This window comes from Cervus canadensis, chromosome 15 (genome assembly GCF_019320065.1).
Source record: "Cervus canadensis isolate Bull #8, Minnesota chromosome 15, ASM1932006v1, whole genome shotgun sequence".
NCBI lineage: Eukaryota > Metazoa > Chordata > Mammalia > Artiodactyla > Cervidae > Cervus > Cervus canadensis.
In genome coordinates, this window is record NC_057400.1 from 39,968,840 (window position 1) to 39,991,481 (window position 22,642).

The window sequence follows — 22,642 nt, forward strand, 5'->3', positions numbered from 1 at the left end:
CTAAAGATTTCTCAGCAACAATATTTACTCTATGTCTAAAATGTATTTAAGGCATATGTACTACTACCAGATAATTACCATTTTAAGCACCTTACAAAAAACAAAACCCCAGTATCTTGTTTGCCCATTTATTTAACACTTACTAAGTGCTTACATCTTGCAAGGACTGTCTTCTGATCAGAAGACAAAATTTTCAAATTCTATTCTTCATGGAGCTTGCAATAAATTTCAATGGATATATATATCCTTTAGTATTTTGCCACCACATTTTGATTAGTCAATCATCCCAAATGCTACTTATCACTTCTTTTTATTTGAATCTCATCCCTACTGCTAGGTCCAGTTGCAATGTCACATCCACAAAGCCTGCAACTGATTTGATTCATCTTGTATTACAACACATTCTATCAGCTCATAATTGCTAGAAACTTAGGTGCTTATCTCAACCACAGAAGCCAACAGTCCAGGGACTTTTACTCATGTGGCATTACAATGCAAACTCATTACTGGTAGAAAAAAGTCAAACAGATAATAATCTTTAGAAACTGTTCAAAATTTAAAGCTGTGAATGGGACTTCACCAGCAGTCCAGTGGTTAAGATTTCACCTTCCAATGTAGGGGATTCAGGTTCAATCTCTGGTCTGGAGCTATGATCCCACATTGGCGTTGCATGCATGCTCAGTTATGTAAGACTCTTTGCAACCCCAGGGACTGTAGCCCACCAGACTCCTCTGTCCATGGGATTTCCCAGGCAAGAATACTGGAGTGAGGTGCCATTTCCTCCTAGAGGGGATCTTCGAGACCCAGGGGTCAAACCTGCGGCTTACATGTCTCCTGCATTGGCAGGCAGATTCTTTACCATCCCACGTAACTTGTAGCTGAAAAAACAAAACATAAAACAGAATCAATATTGTAACAAATTCAATATAGACTTTTAAAAATGGTCCATATAAAAAAATCTTGAAAAAATGTGAAGTAATGAAAAAGTATCCACCTTCAAATTATCTCTTGAGTTATGAATACTATCTCTCATTATTAGTAAAAATCACTTAATCAAGTTATCCTAATTTTCAAAGTATTTAAAATAGAAAACTATTTCAAGATACTTTGAAAATATCAATGAAAAGCATACTACATATATGCTAGATTATAACACCACAAAGGATATGGACATAAAGTTCTCAAATTCTATCTTGCCACCTGTCTTAAACTAAGGAATCTATCTTAAATTTATTAAACTCACCTTAAAATTATTGTAAATAAATCTAAAATATAAGTAATGCTAGATAGCCAGCTATACACCTTTTAGATAAATGATCTTTTAAAAAGCTTTGAGAATTTTGGATTAATACTATATTTCTACATCATATTTTAAACATCTATAATAATTTTGAATGATATATAGAAAGTTTTATTCATATATTATGAAAAGTCTGCATTTTCTATTTAAAAATAAGATGTAAAAAATACACCTCTCCAAAGAAGATAAAAAAAGAGCAATAGTGCATCTGAAAAAATTATAATAAAGACTGTTTTTTTGGCCGCTCAGCACAGCTTGTAGGATCTTAGTTCTCCAATAAGGGATCTCGCACCAGCTCCTGCAGTGAAAATGCCAAGTCCTAACCACTGGACTGGGCTTCCTCGGTGGCTCAGTGGTAAAGAATCTTCCTGCAATGCAGGAGACGCCAGTTTCATCCCTGGGTAGGAAAGATCCCCTGGAGAGGGAGATGGCAACCCACTCCAGTATTCTTGCAGGGAAAATCCACAGAGAAGCCTGGTGGACTACAGTCCATAGGGTTGCAAAGAGTTGGACACAACTGAGCACACTGCACAAGCACTGGACCACCAGGGAATTCCCAATAATGGTTATTTGAAAGAAATTGAGAATGAATGCATACCTTCAACTGAATCACTTAAAAATCTTTTCCAAAACAGGTATCTATAAACTTTTTAAATGTCCTTTTGCTCCTTTCATATTATATGAAGATATCATAATTCAATGAATTGCTATTCATGTATGTATAATATAAAATAAATAATTTAATTGTTTTTGTTTTACTTCACTTGCTATTGACAACTTATTTGCAGATGGCAATTTCTACCCCAAAGACTGTTAATTAAACAATAAAGTCTGGCAATTCAAAGATACTTTTTTCCCTGATATCAGACTTGCAATTTATAAAATAACTATAAAAGAGTAAATGTGACTAATTGTAATTTCCATTTAACAGAATCTTTTCATACTATTTATTTGTTACTACTATTTATTATTATTTATTCTATTTTATTTAATTAGCTTGGGCTTCCAGGACAAATAGACTAGATGGTTTAAACAACAGCCATCTCTCACAATTCTGGAGGCGAGGGAGTCCAGGATCAAGGTACCCGCAGATTCGGTGACTGGTGAGGCTCCACTTTCTGGTATGTAGACAGTTCCTTTCTCACTGTATGCTCACATGACTCTCTTCCTCTCCTTACAGAGGCACTAATTCCATTATGAGGATCCCACTGTTGTTTCTGTTCAATCCCTAAGTCATGTCTGACTCTTTGCAACCCCATGAACTACAGCATGCCAGACTTCCCTGTCCTTCTCTATCTTTCAGAGTTTGCTCAAACTCCCTCGCGTCCATTGAGTCAGTGATGCCACCCAACCCTCTCATCCTCTGTCGCTCCCTTTTCCTCTTGACCTCAATTTTTCCCAGCATTTGGGTTTTTTCAAATGAATTGGTTCTTTGCATCAGGTGGCCACATATTGAAACTTCAGCTTCAGCAATCAGTCCTTCCAGTGAATATTTAGGGTTGATTTCCTTGCAGAACAAGGGACTCTCGAGAGTCCTCCCTAGCATCACTATTGGAAAGCATCAATTTTCTGGTGCTCGGCCTTCTTTATGGTTCAAAAACTCACATCTGTACATGACTACTGGTAAAACTACAGCTTTGACAGCACAGACCTTTGTCAGCAAAGTGATGTCTCTGTTTTTTAAGACAGTGTCTAGGTTTGTCATAGCTTTTCTGCCAAGGAACAAACTTTCTTTCCTGGTTGCAGTCACCATCCACAGAGATTTTAGAGCCCAAGAAAATAAAATCTGTCACTGTTTCCACTTTTTCCCCTTCTATTTGCCATGAAGTGATGGAACCAGATGCCACGATTGTAGTTCTTTGAATGTTGAGTTTTAAGCCAGGTTTTTCCACTCTCCTCTTTCACCCCTATTAAGAGGCTCTTAAGTTCCTCTTCAACTTTCTGACAGTAGAATGACATCATCTGCATATTTGAGGTTATTGATATTTCTCCCAGCAATCTTGATTCCAGTGTGTGCTTCATCCAGCCTGGCATTTTGCAGATGTACTCTGCATATAAGTTAAATAAGCAGGGTGACAATATATAGCCTTGATGTACTCCTTTCCCAATCTGGAACCAGTCGGTTGTTCAATGTCCGGTTTTAACTGTTCATTCTTGTCCTGCATACAGATTTCTTAGGAGACAGGTAAGCTGGTCTGCTATTTCCATCTCTTGAAGAATTTTTCAGTTTGCTGTGATCTACATAGGCACAGGCTTTAGCGTAGTCAATGAAGCAGATGTTTTTTTGCAATTTCCTAGCTTTATGATCTAATGGATGTTGCCAATTTGATCTCTGGTTTGTCTGCCTTTTCTAAATCCAGCTGGTACATCTGGAATTTCTTGGTTCACATACTGCTAAAGCCTAGAGCATTACCTTGCTAGCATGTGAATGAGCACAACTGTATGGCAGTTTGAACATTCTTTAGCATTGACCTTCTTTAGCACTGAAATGAAAACTGAACTTTTCCAGTCCTGTGGCCATTCCTGAGTTTTCCAAATTTGTTTGTACATTGAGTGCAGCACTTTCACAGCACCATCTTTTAGGATTTGAAATAGCTCACCTGGAATTTCATCACCTTCTCTAGCTTTGCTCTTAGTAATGCTTCCTAAGGCCCACTTGACTTGATACTCCAGGATGCTTGGCTCTAGATGAATGACCACACCATCATAGTTATCTGGGTCATTAAGAACTTTTTTGTATAGTTTTCTGTGTATCCTTGTCACCTCTTATTAATCTCTTCTGCTTCTGTTAGGTCTTTGCCGTTTCTTTCCTTTATTGTGCCCATCTTTGCATGAAATGTTCCCTTGGTATCTCCAATTTTCTTAAAGAGATCGCTAGTCTTTCCCATTCTATTGTTTCCCTCTATTTCTTTGCATTGTTCACTCAGTGTCTCTCCTTGCTATTCTCTGGAACTCTGTATTCAGTTGGGTATGTCTTTCCCTTACTCCTCTACCTTTCACTTCTCTTTGCTCAGCTATTTGTAAGGCCTCCTCAGACAACCACTTTGCCTTCTTGCATTTCTTTTTCGTGGGGATGGTTTTGGTCACCACTTCCTGTACAATGTTACAAATCTCCATCCATAGTTCTTCAGGTACCCTACCAAATCTAATTCCTTGAATATATTCAGGACCTCTACTGTATAATCATAAGGGATTTGATTTAGTTCATACCTGAATGATGTAGTGCTTTTCCCTACTTTCTTCAATTTAAGCCTGAACTTTGCAATAAAGAGCTGATGATCTGAGCCACAGTCAGCTCCATATCTTGTCTTTGTTGACTGTATAGCGCTTCTCCATCTTCATCTACAAAGAATATAATCAATCTGATTTTTCCATGACATAATCTAAACCTAGTTATATTCCAAAGGTATCACCTCCAAATATCATCACATTAGGGGGTTAGGGATTCAACATATTAATTTGGGGTGATATAAGCATTCAGTCTATAACTAATGGAATGATTATTATAAAGTATTCTATAAATTAAACTAATTGTAATTAATCTGGGTCATCAGCCACCAAGAAAAAGACAGCCATCGTAAAAGTAAATATATATATAAATCTTACAGAGCAAATATTAGAGTGGAATTTAGTTACATATATAACTGAATATATCTGACTATTCTAGATACACAGAATCTGCTGATTCTTAATTCTTTTTCTCTAAGTAACAAATATTTCGGTAAGTAATGATGGTTATTCTAATACACTTCTTGATAAAAAAAAAGACTTCATGGTTTAAGCAATTTTAGGATTGAAATTGAGAGGAAGGTATAAACATTTCCTATACACCACCCACCATTCACACATGCAGAGCTTCCCCCATCACCAACCTCATTCACCAAATGGCACATCTTTTTTTTTTTTTAAACCAAGGATGAGCCTACATCGTCATCAACCAAAGTCCACTGTTTACAATCTTGGTGTTGTTTATTCTATGGATTTGTACAAAGGCAGATTCAATCCCTGGGTTGGGAAGATCCCTGGAGAAGAAAATGGCAACCCACTCCAGTATTCTTGCCTGGAGAGTCCCATGGGCAGAGGAGCCTGGCGGGTTATGGTCCATAGGGTCACAAAGAATCAGACATGACTGAAGAGACTTAGCACCATAATGACATATATACATCATAATAGTATCATATAGATACTTCCACTGCCCTAAAACTTCTCAGCGGTATGCTTATTCAACCCTCCCCACCCCCTACTTCACAGAATCACTAATCTTTATTGTCTCCAGTTTTACCTTTTACAAAATGTCATATACTTGGATTCATACAGTATGTAGACTTTCCAGATTGGCTTCTTTTATATAGCAATAAGCATCACACTTTTCTTCATGTCTTTTCATGGCTTGATAGTTCATTTCGTTTTAGTTCTGAATAATATTCTACTACCTAGTTGTGCCAGTTTATTTCTCTATTCACCTACTAAATGACATCTTGGTTGCTTTAAAGATTTGGCAATTAGGAATAAAACTGCTATAAGCATTCACATGCAGTTTTCCTGTGAACTCCTTTGGGTAAATAAAAAGTAGTGTGATTGCTGGATCACATGAATATACTACATCACAAGAATATACTGCATTTTGTAAGAAATCATTTTCATTTTGTAAGAAAACTATCATCCAATGTAGCTGCAACATTTATTCCCACCAGCACTGTATGACAGTGACTGTGGCTCCACACACTTGCCAGCATTTGGTGGTGTCAGTATTCTAGATTTGGACCATTCTAATAGGTATACAGTGGTATCTTACCCTGGAGAAGGAAATGGCAACCCACTCCAGTACTCTTACCTGGAAAATTCCATGGACTGAGGAGCCTGGTAGGCTACAGTCCATGGGATCGCAAAGAGTCAGACACAACTGAGCAACTTCACTTTCACTTTCACTTTACTGGTGTTTTAATTTGCATTTCCCTGATGACATGTACAAATTCTTTCTATATGATGTGGAACATCTTTTCATATGATTGTTATCTGTATACCTTCTTGAGTGAAGTGTCTGTTAAGGACTTTGGCCCATTTTAAAAATCAAGTTGTTTCTTACTGTCGAGGTTTAAGTATTCTTTGTATATTTCAGATAACAGATCTTCATCAAATGTCTTTTGCAATTATTTTTTCCCTGTTTATGGCTTGACTTCTTATTCTCTTGTTTTTTTGTTTGCAATTAAAATTTTGTTTTTAAATTTTGGCTGTGCTGTATCTTCATTGCAGCACTCGAGCCTGGACTTAGTAGTAGGGGCAGCCTGCAGACTTAGTTGCCCCAGGGCATGTGGGAATCTTAGTTCCCTGGCTAGGGATTGAACCCATGTCCCCTGCATTGGAAGGCAGATTCTTAACCACTGGAAGACAGATTCTTAACCATGGGACCACCAGGGGCATCCATCATTATCTTGCGATTGTTCTTTCATAGAGCAGAAGTTTTAAATGTTATTGAAGTCCTGCTTTATCAATTATTTATTTCCTGGGTCATGTCTTTGATGTTACACCTAATAAGGCATTACCATGCTAAAGATCATGTAAGTTTTCTCCTACTTCATCTTCTATAGTTTTACAATCTTGCATTTTACATTTAGATATGTGATCTATTTTGAGTTCATTCTTAGGTGAAGAATTCTAGTTTGTGTCAAGATTTATTTTTTTGCATGTATTAATAGATATCCATTTGTTGAAGGGACTTTGTTCCATTGTATTGCTTTATTCCTTTGTCAAAAGTCAGTGGACTATATTTATGAAGGTCTATTTGTGAGCTCTCCATTCTGTTCGATTGATCTATTTGTCTGTTCTTTCACTGATACAACACTCTTCTTATTACTGTAGCTTTAGAATAAGTTTTGAAGTTGAAATAGCAGCAGTCCTCCAACTTTGTTTTTCTCCTTCAATACTGAGTTTGCTATTCTGTGTTTTTTTCCATCTCCATATAAACTTAAGAATTAGCTTGCTCACATCCCAAACAACTTGCTGCGATTTTAACTGGGATAGTATTGTATTAATAGATCAAGTTGGAAAAAAACTGACTTTCTGACAATATTGACTAGTTCTAACTATGGAATCTATCTCCATTTATTTAGTTTTACTTGGAATTTAATGTTTTTTTTTTCTAGATTCCTAAGGTGGAAATATTAATTTTAGATTTTTTTTCTTTTCTAGTATTTGCTTTCAACACTCTAAATTTCCTTCTAAGAAAAGTTTTCACTGCATCCGCAAATTTAATGTTGTATTTTCATTACGTTTAAAATAATTCTAAATTCCTTAAGTTTAAAATTCTAAACTTCTTTTGAGATTTCTTCTTTGATCCACATATTATGTAGAAGTTTATTGCTTAATCTCCATATATTTTGGAATTTCCCAACTGTCTTTCCATGATTGACTCCTAGTTTATTCCACTATGGTCGAGACCAAAGCACTCTATGATTTCTAGTCTTTAAAAAATTCTAAGGTGTGTTTTATGTCCCAGAAAGTGGTAGATATTCCATTTTAAGCTTGAGATAAATGTAAATTCTATTGTTTTGAATGAAACAATCTATCAATGTCAATTATATCCAGTTGAGTGAAAGTGTTGTTGAGTTCAAATAGTCTTTACTGATTTTCAGCTGACTGGATTGTTCATTTCTGAGCGAGATGTGTGGAGATCATTGACTGTAACAGGGAATTAATCTATTTTTCCCTCAGTACTATCAGCATTTGCCTCATCTGATGTTGAGTTAATAGATGTGTATACATTAAAAATTGTTGTATCTTCTTGAAGAACTGGGCCCTTTATTATTATGTAATTCTCTTAACTTTGCTTACTTTGAAGTCTGCTTTGTCTGAAATTAAAATAGCTAACTCCTGCTTTATGGTATATTTTTCTCTATCCATTTACTTTTTAAAATAATTTTATGTATTTACTGTTTTGGCTGTGCTGGGTCTTTGTTGCTGCATGGGTGGGCTTTTCTCTAGTTGTGGTGAGCAGGGGCTACTCTCTAATTGCAGTTTTCAGGCTTTTCATTGTTGTGACTTCTCGTTGTGGAGCACAGGCTCTGGGGCACACAAGCTTCAGTAGTTGTGACACATAGACTCAGTAGTTGCAGTCCCCAGATTCTAGAGCATACCCTCAATAGTTGTGGAGCATGGCCTTAATTGCTCTTTGGCATGCAGGGTTTTCCCAGATTAGGGACCAAACACAAACCCAACTAGGGACCAGGCAGAAGGATTCTTTACCACTGAGCCACCAGGGAAACCCTCTATCCATTTACTTTTAATCTACATTTCATTAAGTATTTTCTTGTAGACAACTTATATCTGGGCCTTATTTGTTGATCCATCATGATGATCTCCATGTCTTTCAACTGGTGCATTTCAACCACTGACATTTAACATGACTACTGATATATTTGGATTAATATCTACCATATCTGTTACTGTTTTATATTTATTGCCCTTGTTCTTTGTTCCTATTTTTATCTTCCATACTCATTTGAATGCAGAGTTCCAAACAGCAAGGAGAGATAAGAAAGTCTTTCTCAGCAATCAATGCAAAGAATTAGAGGAAAACAATAGATTAGGAAAGACTAGAGATCTCTTCAAGAAAATTAAGATACCAAGGGAACATTTCATGCAAAGATGGGCACAATAAAGGACAGAAATGGTATGGACCTAACAGAAGCAGAAGATATTAAGAAGAGGTGGCAAGAATACACAGAAGAACTATACAAAAAAGATCTTCACAACCCAGATAATCACGTTGGTATGATCACTCACCTAGAGCCAGACATCCTGGAATGTGAAGTCAAGTGGGCCTTAGGAAGTATCACTATGAACAAAGCTAGTGGAGGTGATGGAATTCCAGTTGAGCTATTTCAAATCCTAAAAGATGATGCTGTGAAAGTGCTGCACTCAATATGCCAGCAAATTCGGAAAACTCAGCAGTGGCCACAGGACAGGAAAAGGTCAGTTTTCATTCCAAGTCCAAAGAAAAGCAATGCCAAAGAATGCTCAAACTACCGCACATTTGCACTCATCTCACATGCTAGTAAAGTAATGCTCAAAATTCTCCAAGCCAGGCTTCAGTAATACGTGAACCGTGAACTTCCAGATGTTCAAGCTGCTTTTAGAAAAGGCAGAGGAACCAGAGATCAAATTGCCAACATCCACTGGATCATCAAAAGAGCAAGAGAGTTCCAGAAAAACACTTCTGCTTTATTGACTATGTCAAAGCCTTTGACTGTGTGGATCACAACAAAATGTGGAAAATTCTTCGAAAGATGGGAATACCAGACCACCTGGCCTGCCTCTTGAGAAACCTGTACGCAGGTCAGGAAGCAACAGTTAGAACTGGACATGAAACAACAGACTGGTTCCAAATAGGAAAAGTAGTACGTCAAGGCTGCATATTGTACCCTGCATATTTAACTTATATGCAGAGTACATCATGAGAAACATCCATCATGGGCTGGAGGAAGCACAATCTGGAATCAAGACTGCTGGGAGAAATATCAATAACCTCAGATATGCAGATGACACCACCCTTAGGGCAGAAAGTGAAGAACTAAAGAGCCTCTTGATGAAAGTGAAAGAAGAGAGTGAAAAAGTTGGCTTAAAGCTCAACCTTCAGAAAACTAAGACAATGGCATCTGGTTCCATCACTTCATGGCAAATAGATGGGGAAACAGTGGAAACAGTGGCTGACTTTATCTTTCTGGGCTCCAAAATCACTGCAGATGGTAATTGCAGCCACAAAATGAAAAGACGCTTACTCCTTGGAAGGAAAGCTATGACCAATCTAGACAGCATATTAAAAAGCAGAGACATTACTTTGTCAACAAAGGTTCATCTAGTCAAGGCCATGGTTTTTCCAGTAGTCATGTATGGATGTGAGGGTTGGACTGTGAAGAAAGCTGAGCACCGAAGAATTGATGCTTTTGAACTGTGGTGTTGGAGAAGACTCTTGAAAGTCCCTTGGACTGCAAGGAGATCCAACCAGTCCATCCTAAAGGAGATCAGTCCTGGGTGTTCATTGGAAGGACTGATGCTGAAGCTGAAACTCCAATATTTTGGCCACCTGATGCGAAGAGCTGACTCATTTCAAAAGACCTTGATGTTGGGAAAGATTGAAGGCAGGAGGAGAAGGGGATTACAGAGGATGAGATGGTTGGATGGCATCACCGACTCAATGGACATGAGTTTGGGTAAACTCTGGGAGTTGGTGATGGTCAGGGAAGTCTGGAGTGATGAGGTTCATAGGGTTGCAAAGAATCGGACACGACTGAGTGACTGAACTAAACTGAACTCCTTTTCTGCCTTGTGTGTTTTATGTATAGCTGATTTACAATATTTCATTAGTTTCAGATGTACAGCAAAGTGATGATTTGGAGATATACACACATATACACTCTTTTTTTAATTTTAAAGTTTATTTTTGTGCTGTGCTGGGCTTTGTTGGTGCGTTAGCTTTTCTCTACTTGCAGTGAGTGGGATTTACTGTTTGTTGAGGTGCTAGGGTTTCTCATTGTGGTTGCTTTGCTTACCATGGAGCACCAGCTCTAGGGCATGTGGGCTTCAGTAGCTGTAGCACATGGGCTCTGTAGTTGTGGCTCTCAGGCTCTAGATCATGGGTTCAGTAGTTGCTCTGCAGCATGTGGAATCTTCCAGGATCAGTGATCAAACCCATGTCTCCAGCACTAGTGCATAGATTCTTTTTACTGAGCCACTAGGGAAGCCCCTACACTCTTTTTGAAAATTTCTTTTTCATTATAGCTTATTACAAGATATTGCATATCATTTCCTGTGCTACACAGTAAAACTTTATTGTTTATCTACTTTATATAGTGTGCATATATATAACGTGGTAGTGAGCATCTGTTAATTCCATACTCCCAATTTATTCCTCCCCCCTTCCCCTTTAGTAACCATAAATTTGTTTTCTGTTTGTGAGTCTGTTCTTGTTTAGTAAATAAATCAATTTCTATGATTTTTTAGAAGCCATATATGTGGTAACATACAATATTTGTCTATGTCTGACTTATTTCACTTAGCTTAATAATCTCTACATCCATCCATGTAGCTATAAATGTCATTGTTTCACTTTTTTAATGACTAATATACACTACATGTATATATGTGTATCTATATATCACATATTCTTTATCTGTTCATCTGTTGATAGACACTTAGATTTCTTCCATATCTTGGCTATTGTAAATAGTGCTGCTATGAACACTTGGGTGCATGTATCTTTTCCAATTAGAGTTTTCATTTCTTTCTGGATATATGGCCAGGAATGGAAGTGCTGGATCATATGGTAACTTCATTTTCAGTTTTTTAAGGAGCTTTCCATAGTGACTGCACCAATTTACATTCCTAGTAACATAAAAGGGTTCCCTTTCCTTCACACTCTCTCCAGCGTTTATTTGTAGACTTTTTGAAGACGGCCTTTCTCACTGGAGTGAGGTGATACCTTATTATAGTTTTGATCTGCATTTCTCTAATAGTTAGCAATGCTGAGCATTTTTTCATGTGTCTGCTAGCCATCTGTATGTCATTTGGAGAAATGTCTATTTAGGTCTTCTGCCCGTTTTTTGGTTCTTTTTTTAATTATTATTAAATTTATTTATTTTTGGTTGCACTGGGTCTTTGTTGTTTTGCATGGGCTTTCTCTAGTTGTGGCAAGTGGGTGGTACTCTTTGTTGCAGTGCAGGGACTTCTCATTGCAGTGGCTGCTCTTGTTGTGGATCACAGACTCTAGACATTCAGATTTCAGTAGTTGTAGCACACGGGCTCAGTAGTTGCAGCACATGGGCATTAGAGAACACAGACTCCAATAGTTGCAGCTCCAGGGGCTGGCAGTTGCAGCTCAGAGGCTCTAGAGCACGGGCTCAGTAGCTGTGGTTCACAGGCTGAGTTGTTACATGCATGTGGAATCTCCCTGGACCAGGGATCAAACCCACATCCCCTGCATTGGCAGGCAGATTCTTATCTACTGTGCCACTGAGGAAGTTCCTTCTGCCCATTTAAAAAAATTTTTTTTCATCAATGAGTTGTATAAACTGTTAATATATTTTGGAAATTAAGCCCTTGTGTGTTGCACTGCTTGCAAACATTTTCTCCCATTAACTGTCTTTTTGTTTATGATTTTGTTTGATGTGTACAAATTTCTATGTTTGATTGGGTCCTATTTGTTTATTCTTTCTTTTATTTCTATTGCTTTGGGAGAGTGAGCTAAGGAAATACTGCTAAAGTTTATGTAAGAGGCTATTTGCCTATGCTCTCTTCTAGAAGTTTATGGTGTCATGTCTTATGTTTAAGTCTTCAAATCATTTTGAGTTTATTTTTGTGTATGCTGTGAGGGGGTGATCTAACTTCATTGGTTCACATGTGGCTGTCCGGTTTTCCCAACATCACTTGCTAAAGAGACTGTTTTTTCACCTTTGTATATTCTTGCCTCCTTTGTTGACAAGTAATTGACCACAGTATGTATGGATTTATCTCTGGGCTCTTTTTTCTGTTCCATTGATTAATACATCTGTTTTTGTCTCAATACCATACTGTTTTGATTACTGTAGCTTTGCAGTATTGTCTGAAGTCTAGAAGGATTATGCCACCCGCTTTGTTCCACTTCCTCATGATTGCTTTGGCAATTACTGGTCTTTTCTGATTCCATATAAATTTTAGGATTATTTGTTCTAGCTCTGTGAAAAATGTTATGGGTAATTTGATAGGGATTGCATTAAATCTGTAGATTGCTTTGGGTAGTCCAGCCATTTTAACTGTATTAATTCTTCCAATCCAAGAGCATAGGTTTTTTTCCATTTCCTTGAATCCTCTTAAATTTCCAATTTTTATAGTTCTAAGCATGTATCTTTTACCTCCTTGATTACTACATTTATGACTATTTTCTTTTTTCATGCAATTTTAAAGAGAATTTTTTTTTTTTAACTTTCTCTTTGTGGTATTTCATTGCTAGTGTGAAGAAATGCAACAGGTTTCTATACATTACTCTTTTATCCTGCTCTCTTGATGAATTCAGTTAACAGTTCTCATAGTTTTTATGTGGAGTTTTTAGGGTTTTCTACATAGAGTATCAGGCATCTGTATCAAATGACAAATTTTACCCCTTCCCTTCCAACTTGGATGCCTTTTATTTCTTTTTCTTCTCTGATTTATGTGGCTAGGACTTCCAATACAGTGTTGAACAGTAGTGGTTGAGAATGGGCATCCTTGTCTTATTCCAGAATTTACCAGGAAGACTTTCAGCTTTTCACCATTTGGTAGTTTCTTGGCTGTGGGCTTGATGTTGAGGTATGTTCCCTCTATACTCACTTTAGGAAGAGTTTTATCAGGAATAAAATTGATTTTGGTTGTGGAATTTCATCAAATGCTTTTTGTCCATCTATAGAGATGATCATGTGATTTTTGTCTTTTTCTGTTGTTAATGTGGTATATCAAATTAATTGATTTGCATATGTTGAACCATCCTGGTGACCCTAGAATGAAACCCACTTGATCACAGAGCATGATCCTTTTTATATGTTGTTGGATTCAGTTTGCTAAAATTTTGTTGAGGATTTTTACATCTATATTCATCAAAAATATTGACCTGTAATTTTCTTTTTTGGTAGTGTCTTTGTCTGGCTTTGATATCAGGGTGATGGGGGCTTGATACAACGATTTTGGGAGTGCTCCCTCCTCTTCAACCTTTTGGAAGAGTTTGAGAAGAACAGATATAAGTTTTGTTTGGTGGAATTGCCCAGTGAAGCCATCCAGTCCTGGACTGTTGCTGGAATGAGTTTTTAAATTACAAATTCTTGTTTATTTCTAGTGATTGGTCTGTTCAAATTATCAATTTCATCTTATCAATTTCAGTTTTGATGGGATGTATGTTTCTAGAAATGTTTCCATGTTTTCTAGGTTGTCCAATTTGTTGGCATATAACTGTTTACAGTATTCTCTTATCTGTTTCTTATGGTCTTGTGTGTATATGCGTGTGTGTGTGTGTGTGTGCTTCTAATTTTAATTTCAAGTTCTAGCTTAATTTAATTCTAATTTCAAGTTTTTTCCAAAAACAAGGCCCCAGGAAATCCCAGGTTCAATATGCTCCTAGGCTTGGTCCACTGCTCTCTTGTATTCACAGGTAGGTGTTCATTCACCAACAGTAAAGCCCAGGATGGATGTGATAAAACAGGACTTCCTTCTTCATGGCACGAGCCCTTTGCTGGTTTCAGAGGTGGACAGTGGTTATCAGAGAAAACACACAGGAATTTTTCCTTGGAACTGAGGTGGGATCAAAAGTGTCTGTTGTGAACATCACTATGTTTTCTCTGACTCTTTGCCTCCAGTTTCTGAAGATATATTCTAGCAGAAAACAATCTTCCTTGAAGATACTGAGTGAAAATTTCATAAAACAAAAACACACACTTCCAGTGCACTGTGTTTTCAGGTACACGGGGTTTAGTTCAGTTGCCAGACGAGCTGATTGATGTGTTCACCTCAATAGCCAGGTGAGCTTACTTCCTTGATATAGCCCACTCTATTCTTCATAGTGTGACAGGCCACTGAGAGTTGGAAAGGGTGCAGTAACCCTGCAATCACATGGAAATTCTTCCCTGGGAAGGCAATTTCATGAATGAGGTCTTCTAAGCAAATGACATCAAACTTCCCCAGGTGCTTCTCAATCACTGTGTTGTCTGTCACAGGGATGACCTTGTTCTTGACCTTGGCTTGTCCATGTTTCAAGATGAGTTCCTGAACAGACTTGAGATTGGGAAATCCCCAGGTCACATAAGGTTCCACAATACAAAGCGTCTTCATGCTTTGAGGGGTCACTTTCATAAAGACACCACCAAAAATCTTATTCAGGCAAAGTCTTGCAATTGTCCTCTGCACCAGTGAACTCACCCCATTAATCCTTTCAATATGTACAACAAAGGCCAAGGAATGTTTGTCTGGCACTTTCAAGCCACAAGCTTTCACTTTTAGCCATCTGAGTTGTACCCTGTCCTGTAGTTGCCACCAGGAATCATGCATGAACCATTCTAGTCACTTAAACTTGATCTCTTATCCTTTTCTCTGCTCTTTCCTTTGCAAAAGTGCCTGTTTTGCCTGGGTGGCTTTGAGGGCCTGATAAGCCGCCTTCTTTTTCAGGAGATTCTCTGCAACCAAAGGGATTTTTCTTCTTGGCTCTTCCTCCACCATTTTTCCAATGCTGCAGCTACTACTCATGTCTCTCTTGTGGTTTTAAATGAGCATTTTATAGGATTCCACTTTGTCTCCTTTCCTAGTCCATCAGCTATAGTTCATATTTTGATTTTTTTATTGGTTTTATTAGAGTTTTTAATATGCAACAGTCCAAATGCACTTTCAAATAACACTACTCCACTTCATATGTAGTATACCTCATAATAACAAAATAATTCTAATTTCTCCCTCCTATCCTTTGTTTCACTGCTGTTATTCATTTCACTTATCCCTGGGTTGGGAAGGTCCTTGGGAGAAGGAAATGGCAACCCACTCCAGTATTCTTGCCTGGAAAATCCCATGGACAGAGAAGCCTGGAAGGCTACAGTCCATGGGGTCACAAGAGTCGGGCATGACTTAGCGACTAAAAAAAAACAAACATATATGAGAATGCTGTGCTATGCTGTGCTGAGTTGTGTTTGACTCTTTGTGACCCCACAAACTGAAGCTAGCCAGGCTCCTTTGTCCATGGAATTTTCCAGGCAAGAATACTGGAGTGGATTGTCATTTCCTATGCCAACATATGAGAATACTTAAGCATATATGTGGGCTTCCCAGGTGGCGCTAGTGATAAAGAATCTACCTGCCAATGTAGAAGGTGCAAGAGACGCAAGTTGAATCCCTGGGTCAGGAAGATCCCCTGAGTAGGAAATGGCAACCCACTCCAGTACTCTAGCCTGGAAAATCCCACGAGAGGAGCCTGATGGTCTATAGTCCATGGGGCCACAAAGAGTTGGACATGATTGAGCAACTTAGCCTACACACATACAAGTGTATACATACATAGATAAGACATATACATAATTGAATATATTGTTGCTATTATTATTTTTAACACAGTGCTGTGAGCTCAATTAAGAATAAAGTAAATAAAAGTTCTTATTTTATCTTCAGTTTTTCCTTCTTTGATGTTCTTCCTTTCTTTATGTAGATCTGAGTTTCTGAACTATATTATTTTCCTGTCTCTAATGAATTTCTTTCTCTCTGTTTTTGGCAAGGCTGGTCTACAGGCAACAAATTCTCTTAATTTTTGTCAATTTTCCCTTCAGTTTTGAAATTAATTTCACATAATACAGAATTCTACATTGGTGGTGTTTTTTTCTCCCAACAGTTTTGATATTTCAGTCCACACCACAGTCTTTGTGTTTATGTGGCTTCTGAGGAGGTGTTGGATGTAATTATTTTGTTCCTTTATAGGTAAGATTTTTTTAAACTCTGTCCTATTTCAGGTTTTTTTTTTTAATCTTTGACTTTTTAAAATTGAATGTGATATGCCAAGGTATAGTTTTGGGGGATATTTATCCTGCTTGGTGTTCTTTGAGTTTCCTGGATCTGTGGTTTGGGGTCTAACATTAATTTGGGGGAAATTCTCAGTCATTTTTCTTTCAAATAGTTCTTTTCTTTCTTCTCCTGATAGTCCCATTACATCCACGATAAACCTTTTCTAGTTGTCCCACAGTCTTTGTTTAAGCACATAGGGTGGGGGTCCCTGGAGAAAGAGAATGAGGCATGGCTTTCTTGACATAAGGGAGGACGTTTTTGACATTAACCATTTTGTGATCTAATCCTGACCACAATGCTTGCCTTTGAATAGGTCTCAGTAATTAATCACCTTAAAAGAGGAAGAACAAACAACTGTTATCAGGCAAGAGAAGTAACAATAGCAGACTCCCAATTTTGTTTCAGTGGTAAAAATTAGCCTAAAGTGCTCAACCATCAGATCAACAGGAACCTAAGGGATGAAGACATTGATCTCCTCTTTTTTCTTTTAATAATATATTTTAATAATATAATTTAATAATATAATTTATACTTTATCCCCCAGAACTTATTATTTTTATTAATAACTTTTCTTAAAATATTTTAGAAATATTGAGATAATATGACAGCATTCTATTGGAAAAAGCTGCCTTAAAATGTCTTTATTTCTTGCTAAAGTTTTGGCTATTCCTACAAAATTTGTATGAAACTGATGCTTTCTAAGAGTAAAAGAACATTTTCAAAAATCTTTCTCATCTAGGGGACTCTACATTCTCTCTTTTTTAAAATTTTATCTTACATTGGAGTATAGTCGATTTCCAATGTTGTGTTATACTCTGTCAACTTAACTAGTTTCCCCTGAGTACACTGTTTGTTAAGAATGGACTGCTCTGGTGTATTTCAAACTGGTTCCTTTCTCTCTTTCCATGCCAGAAGCCTGATGGGATTTTTCTTTGATTTTTATTGTGGAAATAAACATTTATTTCAGTTTAATTAAACACAGTCTAGAAAATCTAGGGTATTACATGATATAATCTGGGAATAGGCAATATTTTTTAAGTTTAGCTAGCAAGCCCAAAATTATAAAGAAATCACAGACATATTTTACCATATGCACGTATCTATGAACACATGGTAAAATAAAATAAATGGCAAGACACTTTCTCCTTCGAAGAATAGCTATGACAAATGTAGACAGCGTATTAAAAATCAAAGACATCACTTTGTCAACAAGGTTCGTATAATCAAAGCTATGGTCTTTCTAGTAGTCATATACAGATGTGAGAGTTGGACCATAAACATGACTGAGTGCCAAAGAATTGATGCTTTCAAGCTGTGGTGCTTGGACTAAGTTTGGTACAAACCCTAGGACCGAAGGAGATCAAACCCATCAATCCCAAAGGAAATCAACCCCGAATGTTCACTGGAAGGACTGCTGCAGAAGCTGAAGCTCCAATACTTCGGTCACCTAATGAAAAGAGCTGACTCACTGGAAAAAATCCTGATGATGGGAAAGATTGAAGACAAAAGGAGAAGGGGGTTAGCAGACTATGAGATGTTTAGATAGCATCACTGACTCAATTGGCATGAGTTTGAGCAAATTCTGGGAGATGGTGGAGGACAGGGGAGCCTAGCACGCCACAGTCCACGGGGTTGCAAAGAATAATAGGAAACGACTTAGCGACTGAACAACAGACAGAAGACAGTTAAAGAAACACGGTGAAGGCAGGACAGAGTAGCAATATCTGTGACACTGAAAAGAAATGATAGGACTTCCCTGGTGGTCTAGTGGTTAAGAATCCACCTGCCAATGCAGGGGTCACAGGTTTGATCTCTGGTCCAGGAAAATTCCACGTGCTGCGCGGCAACTAAGTTCACGTGCCATAGAGTTGAGCCCTCACTCTAGAGCCCGCAGCCTACAACTACGGACCCCTCATGCCACAACGACTGAAGTCTGCAGATCTAAAGCCTGTGATTCACAACAAGAGAAGCCATTGCAATAAGAAGCCCATGAATAGCAACAAGAGTAGCTCCCATTTGCTCACTGCAACTAGAGAAAGCCCATGTACAACAAAGACCCAGCACAGCGATAAATAAATACATAAATAAAATGAAAAGGATAATTGATATAAATAAGGATTTAGAGAAAAAGGTACCTTTGATTGCAAAATTGAGATGAATATGCACATGAAATTTGATGCTGTTTTATCAAATAAATGGAAAAAATATCTATATGAGTATTTCTCTCTCTGCATGTGTGTTAACTATTCTTTTAATATTGTATTACTGTGAAGAAAAAAATGAAGAATACTAAATTTGCAAGAATGTTTACGAAATAGTAAATAGAGGTAGGAGAGCTAAATAAAACAGGTAAATAAAAAAGAGAGCTAAATAGGGAAGAAAAAGGGGGAAGGGGAAAAAAACAGCCTATACTAAAATAGCTAGCATGTATGACACATTGTTACAAAATTACAAACAAATGTAGACAAGAAAGAAATTAAGATTATAAAGGACATTGCAACCAACTTGCCAGAGGGCATATCCAAGTAATTCATATCAGTATTTACTAATAGATGCCCTTCTGCTTGAAGTGTCACAAAATGTAGCCCAATGTGGACATGAGGCAAGAGTATATATGGTCTTGGTTATTATTAATCTGAGGTTGTTATGTATGTGTTCAGCTTGACTGTACTAAAGGGACAGGGGTCAGTTCAATCTGGTTTTATGGTTTATTCCAGGGGTGATCAAACTCTCTACAAAAAACCAACTAGTAAATATTTTAGGCTTTCTGGGTCATATCATCTCTATCATAACTACTTATCTCTGCCACTGTATGTAAAAACAGTCATAGACTGCAATGGTTAATTTTATGTGCTAACTTGGGGAGGCTAGAATATCAAGTCACTTAATCAAATTCTAATTTAGGCATTGTAGTGAAGATATTTTGTAATTGTGGATAGACAGATATGTATCGTATACTATTGGTTCTGTTTCTATGGAGAACTCTGATTTATACACAGATAATACATAAACTAATGGGCCTGGCTGTGTTCCTATAAAACTATTTACAGTAACAAGCAGTGAATCCAACCTCTAGTACTATCAACAATAAAAGACAGTTACTTTTATTAAAAGCTCTATGTTTTGACACTGTGAAAAGTGTTTCATACATGGATCCAAGTGTCCCATAAACTGAGAATTGTTTCTGACCAGGCCAGATATTCTGCAGCAGCAATGAGAGCAGGAATAATTTTCCTAGAACCAGTGAGACCATAAGCTTAAGCTTAAGAAAGAGTTTCTCAGAGAAGGTTTCAAGATGGTATTCTTTTAATTGGTTTTTATATTGTCTTCTCTACTGGTTTTGGAGATCAAAAGTTATTGCTGCTGCTAATCCAACAGAAGTCAACCAAGAGCATGTCTTGAATGCTCATTTATTAAATGGGGCATCTTTCAATTGTTCCTGAAAAGGGGAAAATTTAAATTCACTAAATCAAAGGTTTTTACTTTTGGAATAAAAAGAATTTTTTACATCAAAGATTTAAAGCAAAGGACCTTTTAAGTAACGTATTCCTTAGAAGGAAGAATCTTCACACTATAGACTGTTATTCAATAATAATAAGTACTGTATACTTAAGAGTTAGCTTTAACTTTAAATGGTAGATCTTCAATTTGGTTGACGCCACAGGTTCCCTTCTCCAGAATTAATAAAATTCCCATTTAAGAATAAATTGCCATCCTTTGTTTTCAACTTAGGGACACTCCCCTTCTCACCCCACATAAGAGGATCCTAGGTATTACCTGCTGTTCCTCAAAAGTTTAAGAAATGACTACATTCAAAAAATAAGTTGATTTATAAAAAGTAAATATAACCATATCTTTTCAAGATCATATCATTTATGCAAAGTGGAGAATATCTATAAAATTGCCCTTACCATAGAGAAGCTTCTTGGAAGGCTAGGTTGTGAATGATAAGATATGGGGAAAATAGAAACTTTAAAATTCAGTATCTGAAAGAGAATTCTAACCTATCAGGTAGTTGAAGAAATATTCAAGCATAAGAGCAGAGTTGTTATGACCATGACCAAATGATAGACAAATTTATAAAGTAAAAGGGGATAAATTAATAATAGTAAAGACCTTAGAGAAGAAGCCAAGTTCAAAAATGGAAATTAATGGGTTGGAGGGGCAAGTGGTGAACAAAGATATTTATACACAAAAAGGTATGTCAGAGTTGATCATAAGGATAAAAAGTTCAGCAAAGAAAAGTCAAAAGGGGGAAATTTGTGCAAAAAAAGACAATCACGGGGTCTAAATTGGTCAGAAAAGTTCTAATTTCAAATAATTTCCCTGTCAAAGCACTGGTGCTGATTTCAAGTTCAGAAAATATAGTCACTCTATTTGTATCTATAATCTCTATCAAATTGTCTTTAATGTAGAAAATCTCAATAATTACTTTCTGATAATGAAAATTATCTGGAAACTCAAATCAGAGAAAGTACATTGAAAACAGTATCAACTAACAATTCTTAAACAAAAAAAATACTTACTAGTGGTCTTTATTTACTAGCATCAACAAGACACTAATTTGGAAGGTCTGCTTAGCCTAAGTAATTGGTGCCACACTCACCTCTTCTGATATTATCAGTGCTGGGTAGGGATGAAGTCACAGTCTGCCAAAATCTCAACCATTCTTGACAGGTTTGGGGTTTCTGTAGAGAAGTTACCTCTACCAGATCTGACTGCCATACCTCAGGAAAATGATAGTCAATCCTTCTAGTGTAGAATGTACCTCAGAAGATGTTTAAGGGACCTATACAATAAGCCCCAGAAAGATAATATTAGTAGTGATTTGGACATGGAATGTAATAGCTAACAATCATGGAATGCTATGTTCTAGGAACTGAGGCATTATCTCATTTAATCCTTTTAAAAACACACTGGGTATTCTTCATTTTGCAGACAGTAAAGAATCTGCCTGCAATGCAGGAGACCTGGGTTCCATCCCTGGGTGGGGAAGATCCCCTGGAGAAGGAAATGGCAACCCACTCCAGTATTCTTATCTAGGAAATTCCATGGATGGAGGAGCCTGGCGAGCTACAGTCCATGGGATAGTAAAGAGTAGGACAGGGCTTAGTGACTAAAAACACAAACAGGATACCTAGGCTTGGCAAGGTTAAAGAAATACTCAAGAACTTCTTTGGCAGTCCAGTGGTTAAAGACTCCACTTCCAATACAAGAGGCACAGGTTTGATTCTTGGTTGGGAAACTAAGATCTCACATGCCCAGCAGACAAAACAAAACAAAACACAGAATCGCTCAAGACCACAAAGGTAGTGAGAGGCAGGGTGGGATTTGAACTTATGCAGTACGGTGCTTCAGGATGTGTATACCCATAACCACAAAGCTACAGGTACAAAACAGGTTGGGGAAGAAAAAGTTTTCTATACAAGGCAAATCAATTTTCTCAAACTTAGTCTCTGTTCACTTTATCCCACACCAGATAGTTAATCTTCAAATCACATTTTAAAAAGTTAGACTGGCGTTTATGTACCAACTTGAAACAATAATAATCTTTAGTATTTTACAATTTACATTAGTGAAGCATGGACAGTCTGTTAGTCTCCAACATTGAGTGAAACAGAGATGATACTGATTAGTGCACACCCTCCAGATGAAATGACAAAGAAATACACATAAACTTCACACTTCATTTATTGAAATCATTTGTATCCAATGAATTCCTTAAGCAAACCAATAAAATAAGTCCGTTTACAAGTGTCATCAGTATGCCTCCAAGTTTCAATAACTTATTTTTACCAGTAAGGAACT

General features: G+C 37.1%; 1 protein-coding gene and 1 pseudogene across 1 annotated transcript in view; both read right to left on the reverse strand.

Annotated features, from left to right (window-relative positions):
- The window catches only part of BAZ2B (bromodomain adjacent to zinc finger domain 2B), a 399,660-nt gene that overhangs the window by 376,235 nt on the left and 783 nt on the right, over positions 1 to 22,642 (reverse strand). The gene's annotated exons all lie outside the window — the stretch shown is intronic.
- On the reverse strand, positions 14,317 to 15,821 carry LOC122453946 (annotated as a pseudogene).